Raw genomic sequence first — 8,897 nt, forward strand, 5'->3', positions numbered from 1 at the left:
TCTTGACTACTAATTCAATCTCTTTATGCCTTATTTCTATGTTCAGATTTTCTTTTTCTGCCTGATTCAGTCTTGGTAAATTGTGTGTTCCTTAAAATGTATCCATTTCTTTTAGGTTATGTAATTTGTTGGCAATTAACTGTTCATAGTAGTCTCATGATTTTATGTCTTCCTTTAGTATCAGATATATTGTTTCCAGTTTTATTTTATAGTTTGAGTCTTTTTTCTTGATCTAGCTAAAGATTTTTCCATCTTGCTTATCTTTTCTATTCTTTTTTTCTGGTCTCTATTTCATTTGTTTCTACTCTCATCTTTAATATTTCCTTACTCTTAGTAACTTTGGGCTTTACATTTTCTTATTCTCTAGTTCCTTGAGGTGTAAACTGAGATTGTTTATTTGATCAAACTTATTATATGCATTTATTGCTATAAACTCTCAGAACTGCTTTTGCTGCATCCCACAATATTTAATATTGTGTTTTTATGCTCATATGTTTCTGGATCAATTACTCCCATTTTTATTTCTTCTAAACAACCACTGAGTCAAAAAGGCGTGTTGTTTAGTTTCCACATATTTCTAGATCACCTCACTTCCCTCTTGTTGATTTCTAGTTTCATACCATTGTGATCTGTATCGTTCCAATTTTAGTATATGTGCTGCCAAAGCGAGCACCATACCATTGTGATCTGAAAAGATGGTTGGTATGATTTCAGTCTTCTCAAATGTGTTGAGATTTGTTTTGTGGCCTGTCATCTGATCTATCCTGGAAAATATTCCATGTACACTTGAAGAATGTGTATTCTGCTGGTTTGGGATGGAATATTCTGTAAATGTCTTTTAGGTCTAGTTGGTCTAATTCTATTTTGTCGTGATATATAAAGTCCTATATAACCTTATCTGATTTTCTGTCTGAGTGTTCTGTGCATTGTTGAAAGCAGGGTATTAAATTCACCATTACTGCACTGTACTGGCTATTTCACCCTACAGGTCTGTTAATGTTTTATATATTTAGTAATCCTATGTTGGGTATATAAATGCTTACAAATGTTATATCCTCTTGTTGGACCCCTTTATAATTATAGAATGATTTGTTAGTGAAGTCTCTGACGTAAAGTCTATTTGTTTGGTTATAACTACTTTCTGCTTTCTTTTGGTTTCCTTTTGCATAGAATATCTTCATTTCTTTATTTTTCCATCTGTGTGTGTGTCCTTAAAGCTGAAGTGAATCTCTTTCAGGTGGCAGTTGTTCTTGTTTTTTTTTTTTTGTAGAATTACATCCATTTACATTTAAAGTAATTATTGATAGGTATGGTAGGGGCTTACTATTGTCATTTTGTTAATTGTTTTCTGGCTGTTCTACAGTTCCTTTGGTTCTTTTTCTCTTGCTCTCTTCCTCTGAGATCTTATTATTTTCTGTTGTACTTAGAATGCTTAGAATTCTTTAATTTTGTCTTTTGTATGTTTATTATAGGGTTGACCTTGCAATTATCATAAAGCTTATATTAAACATATGTTTATAACAGTCTATTTTAAATTGACAGCAACTTACATTTAACCATATAAAGCTCTATGTTTGTATCCATTAACAAATTATTGTAGGTATAGTTTGACTTTTGTCTTTCACTTTCATAATAGATTTATAAGTTATGTACATAACACTATTACAACATTAGAATATTCTTAATTGTATATTTACCTTTATCAATAAGATTTATACTTTTACCTTTTCCTGTTACCAAATAGTGTCCTTTTTATTTAGGTTGAATAACTTCTTTATCATTTCTTTTAAGTCCAGTCTAGCAGTGATGAACTCCTTTAGATTTTGCTTGTCTAAAAACTTTTTATATTTCCTTCAATTCTGAAGGACAATTTTACCAGGTAAACTATTCTCAGTTGGAAAGGTTTTTGTTTTGTTTTGTTTTTTCCCTTAGCACTTTGAATATATTGCACCATTCCTTCTGGTCTTCATATCTTCTGCTAAAACATCTGCTGACAATCTTGTGCAGGTTCCCTTATAAATAGTTATTTTTCCCTTGTTGCTTTTAATACTCTCTCCTTCTCTTTAACTTTTGACAATTTAATTATAATGTATTCTAGTGTGAGTTTTTGAATTTATCTTATTTGGAGCTCCCTGGGATTCCTGGATCTGGATTTTCTTTTTTGCCCTCAGGTTAAGGAAATTGTCAACCATTATTTCTTCAAATAAGTGTTTTGCCCTTTTTTTTCTGTCTGCTCCTTCTGAGTCTCCTATAATGTGAAAATTGGTCTGCTTGATGATGTCCCATAAATTTGTTAAGCTATTTTCACTGTATTTTTCTTCTTTTTGCTTCTCATTGTTCTTTCTTTGCATTCATTGATCTTTTCCACTTTATCTAGTCTGCTCTTGAACCCCTCTACTGAATTTTTCAGTTCAGTTATTGTATTCCTCTTTGATTTTTGTTTGATACATTCTTATATTTTTAGTCTTTTTGTTGAAATTTTCAATTTGTTCATGTATTGTTCTTTTGATCTTGGTGAGCATCTTTTTTTTTTTTTTTTAAGTCAGAAAACAAGTTTTATTCCTAAAGCTCTGCCATATTTCTAGCAGGTGCATCCTATGGTCACTTGCCATGAACCAGGTTGTATGCATAGCCAGCAAGGTCTGGCCATCAGCAGAAAAGGCCAGAAAGGTACACTGGGGTGGCTCTGTGTTGCTGCTGGTACTGATAACTTCTTGCTTTAGTTCACCTACAATGATCTTGCCTTCCAAGTCCCAGATCTTGATGCTGGGGCCTGTAGCATCACAGAGCCAGTATACATTTAGGACTGAAGCACAGGGCATTGATGATGTCCTCACACTCAGTGTATAAAGGTGCTTGCCTTCATTGAGATCCCACAGCATGGCCTGGCAATCCTTCCCTCCAGAAGGGCAGAGGGATCCATCTGGAGAGAAAGTCAAGTGTTCAGGTTGCCTATGTGGCTGATATGATTGGTCTTCAGCTTGTAGTTTGCCACATCCGATACCTTGACCAGCTTGTCCCAGCCAAAGGAGACAATCATGGCATTCTGCTATTGGGTGAAAACCAGACACAGGATACCTACTCTGACGGTATATTTGCATACACCCAGAGTATTCCACAGCTGATAATTTTATCTCAGGAGCCAGAAACAATTTGCTGGTTGTCAGAGAAGGCCACACAGCATATCTTTGGTATGTCCCATAAATCTGTGTGTGGTGGTACCCACTGTGAGATCCCAAAGATGAAGGGTTCCATCCCAGGAGCCCAGGAGAACAAAGTGGCCATCTGAGGAGATGACAATGTAACTAACAAAGTGGAAATGACCCCACAAGCAAGGGTTCCAGATATATGCTTAAACTCATCTGATGTGCCGGGGTCACTCAGTTTCTGGATTTCTTTCAGAATGGATTCCATACATGGCTGTACATTTGGTGTGTATGTAGGAAGAGGTGAGGTCGGGAACCTCCTATGTTGCCATCTTAAATCAGACTCCCTGCTCTGAGCAACTTGAAGATGGAAATCTTTTCTTATTTATTGGGACTTGAGAGGTGCAAAGAATCACAGCTCTCTTTCTTCTCTTACTAAACTTTTCCATCTACTTCATCTTTCTCTTTGTCACTGTAGGTAAATTGGTCATACTATTCTCCATGGGTAATATCTTCCTTCATTCACAAAGGCCCATTTCGTTCTTTCCTGCTCAAAAGCAAAGGTAGGAACAGTGTTTTTGAGATGAATTTTTCTTATTCAGATTGATAGAACAAAGAAGAAATAATCTATGGATTTTCTCAGGAAAGTTCCCTTTAGATGATACAAGAGATGAAGATTCTGGGACATTAAGGGTAGATGGACTGTAGTGAGAATTCAATATAGAAATGTTAAATTTGGGTGCCTGGGTGGCTCAGTGGGTTAAGCCGCTGCCTTCGGCTCAGGTCATGATCTCGGAGTCCTGGGATCGAGTCCCGCATCGGGCTCACTGCTCAGCAGAGAGCCTGCTTCCCTCTCTCTCTCTCTGCCTGCCTCTCCATCTACTTGTGATTTCTCTCTGTCAAATAAATAAATAAATAATCTTTAAAAAAAATAATAAATGTTTAATTTACTCATCAGTTTGAAGCCAAAGGCTGAGAATGAATTCTTAAGACATCCTTGGTGCAAAAAAAAAAAAAAAAAAAAAAATGGTTTTATTAAAGCACAGGGACAGGACCTGTGGGCAAAAAGAGCTGCACTGGGATCAAGAGGAGTGGCCCATCATCTATGTTCAAGTTGGGAGCGAGTTTAGGTTTCTAAGGAATTTTGGAAGCAAGGTTTCTAGGACCTTGAGAGGGCTAGCTATTGTTGGGAAAAGTCACTCATTACCATCTAATAAAACCTTAATCATAAGACCCTTCAATTGTATATCAGTGGGTCATATACTTGGGGGATGACTGCCAACATGTATCTTGGGGGTTAGAGATAAAAAAAGTATACAAAAGAATTTTTATACATTAAAGTAGACTTAAAGGATCGTGTGGATTGGGATAAGATTAGCTTTTGCCCTTAGCAAAGTATTAACATCAACCACCTGAGTTCATGGAGGAATGTCACTTTGCCTGTTTCAAGGACTTGTCAATGGGCTGTAGGCAAAAAACAATAAATTTTTCTTTTGCCTTTGTTACTGATATCAACTTTTATAATGACAGGCTCTGGTCATACAATATACAACATAGTTCCTGCTTTCATTAAGCTTCCAGTTCAATGGGATGAACAGAGTGAACAACAATAACCATTTTAGATTTATAATGTTAGAAGAACATCTTATGATGGATAGTAATGAGGCAGAGCTACTTAGTAGTGTGGTTCAGAGAACATTCTCTCCCATTTTAGCAGGGTACCGTACCCTAGGTTAAAATAGCAACTTGCCCTTCCCTTACAAATTGACTGAGATCCCAGTATTTCCTCTGAAATATTCATTTCCAAATCCTTAAAACCAAAGCAAAACTCATCATACCTTATACTGTACACAAAGATAAACTCAAAATGGATAAAAGACCTCAATGTGAGACAGGAATTCATCATACCTATCAAAGCCTGTTTTTTTTTTTTTTTTCCTACTTCAGTTTTACCCTTGAGGGTATGCCAGGTCCTTTTCGTTAAAAGGCTATAAACCCCAGTGTCCTAATATGCAAATAAGGCCAGGTCTGTAATTTTAGTTTAAACATATTCTCTTCTCAGACCTACACAAATATTTTTTTTTAATTTTTTATTTTTTATAAACATATATTTTTATCCCCAGGGGTACACCTACACAAATATTTTGACCCAGGGTCTCCCAACAGTGGCAGTTTTGACATTTTGAGCTAGATAACTCTCTACTGTAGGGCTCTCCTGGATACTGTAGGGCTTTTAGCAGCATCCCTGGCATCTGAGTAAAATGCCGGTAGCATCTGCCCCCAAGTTATAGCAACCAAAAACATCTCCAGACAGGACAAGTGTACCCTGGGGCATGAGATGAAAGTCTTACTCCCAGCCACCACCACCATTCCCAAGTTGAGAATCCCTGATTTGACAGTTTTCCTTCTGTTTCTGGGTAGAAATTCAATGTTAACTAGAGACTTAAACTACAAAGGATAGGCTTTTCCTGAGTTGTCTGTAGAGTACAGAGTTTAAGACCTCATGGTAATTAATACCCAACTTTTGGTGTTTATGAAAACTATATCCTCATTTAAAAAAAAAAAAAGTTTAAACACTGAAAAACTAACCATTGGGCAAGTGTTTAAACAAATACATCTGGGGGCACATCCTATTTTTTTTTTTTAATTTTATGTAGTTAACAGTGCAGTATTGGTTTCTGGAGTAGAATTCAGTGATTCCTCACTTATATACAACACCCAGTGCTCATCACAAAGTGCCCTCTGAAGGCACATTCTCCTCCTGAGAGGGGACACTGGTCTCTCACCAGGACAGGCTGGCACCTTGACTTCTGTTTAATTTCCCTAAGCTGCTGCAACCTCTGCTGTTTAAACAACAGAACATTCTATCTGTGTTTCTTACCACAAGTCAGTGGGGAAGATCATTCTCCTGGCTATCTGTATTACTCAGTCTTCAGGTCTGTACACTTTTAATTCAAATGGATGAAGCTGGAATTTTTAAAAAGGGAAGCTGAAAGACCGGTACAGAGCACAGCCTGTAATTACTCCCGTTAGGAATGTAACTTTCCACCCAAGCCAAGGAGCTGAGAGAATTCCTTCTCATCTCTGCTTGAGCCAAGAATTTATTAATTAATTTGCATATGATACTTAATTAATGAACAGTCTTTTCACAGACTGTCTCAGCAACACTTATCAAGCTGCAGTTTCTACAAACTGCCAGTTAAGATCTTCAAAAACTACCACTTAGACTATTTTGACAAGATTTTTAGATCAGGGATTTATAATAAAGAATATTAATGAATATTGAAATTATATAATTCTCAGTTTTAATTGTTTTCATAAAACATTTGCCCTATTTCTTGTTTAAAATATTTTACATGTGGATTGTGAAATGATATCTTTGTTCTTCAAAACTTTTTGGGTTTTTCAATAAAGTTAGCTCACATCAACCTTCTGTCCAACAATTATATTCCTACAAAATGCAAACACACATCCACAAAAGGCTTATACAATAATGTTCGTACCAGTCTTATTCAGAATAGCCTAAAGCTGGAAACAACACAAATGCCCATTAGAAAAATGATAAACTGGGTGCCTGGGTGGCTCAGATGGTTAAGCGTCTACCTTCATTTTGGGTCATGATCCTGGGGTCCTGGGATCAAGTCCCACATTGGGCTCCCTGCTCCTTGGGGAGCCTGCTTCTGCCTCTGCCTCTGCCTCTCTCTCTATCTCCGATGAATAAATAAATAAAATTTAAAAGAAGAAAAGAAAAAGAAAAACGTTAAACCAATCCTGTGCTATTCACACAAAGGAACACTACCTAACAGTCAATAGGAACAAAGGACCGTAAGTGCAACAAAATGTAATCATGTATATTGCAGACATTATGACAAGGAAAAGCAAAACATCTACGGTGATAGAAGTCAGAAAATTGTTACATGTGGTTGGGGTGGAAATAGATCAGGAAGGGCCATAAGAGGATTTGGGGTCTAATGGAAACATTCTATTATCTTATTTGATGATAGTATAAAAGTTTATATAAATTATCAAAACCCATTGAGCAACCAAAAATTGTTTTACTGAGTATAAATCAAACTATAAAAATGCAAAAAATGTATTGCCTATTAATTTTAGAAAAGAAAAGGAGAAAAATATTTATAATCCTACTATTTGAATATATTTTTATTATTCTTCCATATCTCCTTAACCTGTAATCATAGAAGTTTTATAGGGATTGATCCCTAAATGCCTCTTCTTTTCTATTTTCACTTGTTCTCTATGATTTCACCTAGTGTCATGGCTCTTAGTATTAGTTGTATAATTAATGATTCTCCAATTCTGATGTCTACATGGATATCTAATGGATATTTCAAACTTAATATATCTAATATTAAGATCTTGAATTTGCCACCAAACCTTCTCTCATCTTAGTTTTTCCCATGTCAGTGAAAAAAGAAACCCATTCCTCCAGTGGCTCAAACCTAAACTCAAAGTATGTTTTCCTTACTCCTTTCACTTATATCCACATATTCAGGAATCCAACCATTTCTCATTCCTTCAACTGCTACCACTCTATTGTGAGCCAGCAAAAAATCTAGTCTGGATGATTCTAAGTCTTAAACTAGTTTCATTGCCTTTATCCCTTCTTCTCTACAGTCTGTTCCCCAGACAGCAGTCATGAAGATATTCTTAAAATACAAATCAGAACCAGTTACTCATTTGCTGAAAATCCTGCAGTGGCTTCCACCTCATTCAGGGTGCTGTGCTCAAAAAAGCTTTAGATCTGCCCACCCCAACCTCCACTTACTTCTTAGTTCCCATCTACTTTCACTGTCATCCTCAATCCTCTCCTTCAACTGTGTTTCCCTTTTTCTCATTCCTGAGACACACCAGGAATAAATGCACTTCATACCCAGGCTCTTTGTGCCTGGAAACCATCCCTGAGATGTCTGCAGTATTCCTCTCTTCATCTCCTGTAGGTTTTAAGTTAAATGTTATTTTCTCTGTGAGGCCTTCCTCGGATACTCTAGCTGAAATTGCAACCTCTCCCCATCCAACACCCCAATGTTGAGTTTGGCTGTGTAATTTATTTTCCACCTGGCACAATTAGAAAGCAAAAAGGAACATTATTGATAATTATGCTGATACAACAGTCATAAACCAGGAATGTTCCCCTTCCTGCCTTATTTTTTACTGTAGTTTTTATTTGGTTAATTGTGTGATTTTCCTCCTCTAGAATGCAGGCTCCTTCAGGGCACTAATTTTGTGTTTAGGCACACAATAAATGTTTAGTAAATATTTGTTAAATGAATGCATTTTTAAATCAATATAAATGATTTGGCAATTTTTTTTGGTTTTTTTTTTTTGTTGTTGTTGTTGTTTTGGTTTATGTTATCAAATCCCCCACTTTCTCCTATTAAGGTAAATGTCATTCATACTCTGAAAATGTTTGTTTGCAAAAAGTCTTAAATGGACAGATTCATTAATGGAGTCAAACTCAAAAGTAAGTTAGGGTGATACACAATTGGAACAAAAAAGCACGTACTCTTTTGTAAACAAATCTCAGTGTGGAGTTTTTTCAGTTAAGGAAAAAATCCATGTCAAAAGAGAAAGTTTACCTGTTTTTCTGGTTGTTATTTTTTAGTAAAGTTTCACATGGGTAGAAGGATCTAAAGCTTCTTTATCAATTGAAGAAAGCTTACAATTGCCAATTTGTGATGAAAATGAAATATTAAGGAAATAGTTATTGGGTATCTATTAAGTGGAAATCAA

The 8,897-nt window shown here is 35.9% G+C and overlaps 1 pseudogene; it reads right to left on the reverse strand.

The window, feature by feature from the left end:
- Positions 1 to 1,418: 1,418 nt before the first annotated feature.
- Positions 1,419 to 8,002, reverse strand: LOC101691132 (annotated as a pseudogene).
- Between the last annotated feature and the right edge of the window lie 895 nt (positions 8,003 to 8,897).

The sequence above is a fragment of the Mustela putorius genome, unplaced genomic scaffold (genome assembly GCF_011764305.1).
Source record: "Mustela putorius furo isolate JIRA1106 unplaced genomic scaffold, ASM1176430v1.1 tig00003834_pilon_pilon_pilon, whole genome shotgun sequence".
In the NCBI taxonomy this organism is placed as follows: Eukaryota; Metazoa; Chordata; class Mammalia; order Carnivora; family Mustelidae; genus Mustela; species Mustela putorius.